The following is a 2,747-nucleotide window of genomic DNA, read 5'->3' as shown; positions in this document are numbered from 1 at the left end:
GTGAAAATGAAGGAGTGATGAGGGGCTTATATAGGAGTGGAGTGGAGAGGGAATTCTTGTAATAGGGGTTGGGTTTGGGAGGGAGATGGTTTGAATTAGAATGGGTGGGGGTAGGTGGGTTGTATGATGGTTTTGGAGGAAAAATAGAGGTGATTGGTGGAGGTTATTTTGGGGAAGAGTGTTATGGAAATGTGTGAAAAGGAGGGAAAAAGAGTTGGGGTAAGTGGGGATCCTGTGGGGTTCACAGATCCTGAGGTATCAAGGAATTCTGGTTCCTGCACCTTTCTGGCATTTAAACGCCCTCTGTGTGCCATTTCTGGCATTTAACGCCAGCTCTGCTGCCTTTCCTGGCGTTAAATGCCAGGCTGATGCCCCTATCTGGCGTTTAACGCCAGCCAGACACCCTTTTCTGGCGTTAAATGCCAGTCTATCTGCCAATTCTGGCGTTTAACTCCCAGAATGCTGCCAGACTAGGCGTTAAACACCCATTCTGCTATCCTTAAATGCCAGTAAGCCTGTCCTCCAGGGTGTGCTATTTTTGATGCTGTTTATTATTCCGCTTTAATTCTGCAGCTGTTTTTATGACTCCACGTGATCATCAACCTAAAGAAAACAAAACATGGCAATAGAAAACAAATGTCTATAAAAAATAAATATAATTAAATAACATTGGGTTGCCTTCCAATAAACGCTTCTTTAATGTCAATAGCTTGATAGTGAGCTCTTAGAGAGCTTTATAGAGACTCAGAGCTTAATGGTGGCCTCCCAACACCAAACTTAGAAGATGAGTGGGGGGCTCTGTTTGACTCTGTATTGAGAGAAGCTTTTCATGCTTCTTCTCCATGGTTACAGGGGAAGATCCTTGAGCCTTAAACACAAGGTAGTCCTCATTCAGTTGCAGGACTAACTCTCCTCTGTCCACATCAATCACAGCCCTTACTGTGGCTAGGAAGGGTCTTCTAAGGATGATGGATTCATCCTCATTTTTTCCAGTGTCTAGGATTATGAAGTCATTAGGGATGTAAAGGCCTTCAACTTTCACTAAGACATCCTCTACAAGTCCATAAGCCTGTTTCATTGATTTGTCTGCCATCTCTAGTGAGATTCTTGTAGCTTGTACCTCAAAGATCCCTAGTTTCTCCATTACAGAGAGTGGCATGAGGTTTATACCTGACCCCAGGTCACACAGAGCCTTCTCAAAGGTCATGGTGCCTATGGTACAAGGTATTAAGAATCTTCTGGGATCTGGTTTCTTCTGAGGTAATTTCTGCTGAACCAAGGTATTCGGTTCATTGATGAGCAATGGAGGTTCATCCTCCCAAGTCTTATTACCAAATAACTTGGCATTCAGCTTCATGATTGCTCCTAGATACTGAGCAACTTGCTCTTCAATAATATCTTCATCCTCTTCAGAGGAAGAATACTCACCAGAGCTCATGAATGGCAACAGTAAGTTCAGTGAAATCTCTATGGTCTCTGTATGAGCCTCAGATCCCTTTGGTTCCACATTAGGAAACTCCTTAGTGGTCAGTGGACGTCCATTGAGGTCTTCCTCACTGGAAATCACTGCCTCTTCCTCCTCTATAGGTTCGGCCACTTTGGATATATTGATGGCCTTGCACTCTCTCTTTGGATTCTCTTCTCTATTACTTAGGAGAGTACTAGGAGGGATTTCAGTAACTCTTTTACTCAGCTGACCCACTTGTGCCTCCAAATTTCTGATGGAGGACCTTGTTTCAGTCATGAAACTAAGACTGGTCTTAGATAGATCAGAGACTATGGTTGCTAAGTCAGATAGGCTCTGCTTAGAATTCTCTGTCTGTTGCTGAGAAGATGATGGAAAAGGCTTGCTATTGCCAAACCTATTTCGCCCACCATTATTATTATTGAAGCCTTGTTGAGGCTTCTGTTGATCCTTCCATGAGAAATTTGGATGATTTCTCCATGAAGGATTATAGGTGTTTCCATAGGATTCTCCCATGTAATTCACCTCTTCCATTGCAGGATTCTTAGGGTCATAAATTTCTCCTTCAGAGGAGGCTTCTTTAGTACTGCCAGATGCAGCTTACATTCCAGTCAGATTCTGAGAAATCATATTGACTTGCTGAGTCAATATTTTATTCTGAGCCAATATGGCATTTAGAATATCAATCTCAAGAACTCCTTTCTTCTGAGTCATCCCATTAGTCACAGGATTTCTTTCAGAAGTATACATGAACTGGTTATTTGCAACCATTTCAATGAGTTCCTGGGCTTCTGCAGGTGTTTTCTTCAGATGAAGAGATCCACCAGCAGAGTGGTCCAATGACATCTTGAACAATTCAGACAGACTATCATAGAATATACATAAGATGCTCCATTCTGAAAGCATGTCAAAAGGAAACCTTCTGATCGATTGCTTGTATCTTTCCCAAGCTTCATAGAGGGATTCACCTTCCTTCTGTCTGAAGGTTTAGACTTCCACTCTAAGCTTGCTCATAGTTTGAGGTGGAAAGAATTTGACCAAGAAAGCATTGACCAACTTTTCCCAAAAGTTCAGGCTTTCTCTAGGTTATGAGTCCAACCATATCCTAGCTCTGTCTCTTACAGCAAAGGGGAAAAGCATAAGTCTGTAGACCTCAGAATCAACCCCATTGCTCTTAACAGTGTCACAGATTTGCAAGAATTCGGCTAAGAACTGATGAGGATCTTCCAATAGAATTTCATGAAACTTGCAATTCTGCTGCATTAGAGAAACTAATTGAGGC

The 2,747-nt window shown here is 42.3% G+C and overlaps 1 non-coding gene across 1 annotated transcript; it reads left to right on the top strand.

Moving 5' to 3' along the window:
- The first annotated feature begins 2,365 nt into the window (after positions 1-2,365).
- On the top strand, positions 2,366-2,473 carry LOC148580456 (small nucleolar RNA R71). Its single transcript, XR_015896704.1, has one exon. It is a non-coding gene; the product is annotated as a small nucleolar RNA R71 (small nucleolar RNA).
- Positions 2,474-2,747: the final 274 nt, after the last annotated feature.

This window comes from Arachis ipaensis, chromosome B10, assembly GCF_059453495.1.
Source record: "Arachis ipaensis isolate K30076 ecotype BB chromosome B10, ASM5945349v1, whole genome shotgun sequence".
Taxonomy (NCBI): Eukaryota; Viridiplantae; Streptophyta; class Magnoliopsida; order Fabales; family Fabaceae; genus Arachis; species Arachis ipaensis.
The sequence above is the reverse complement of the archived record's forward strand: the minus strand, read 5'-3'. Positions and strand labels throughout refer to the sequence as shown.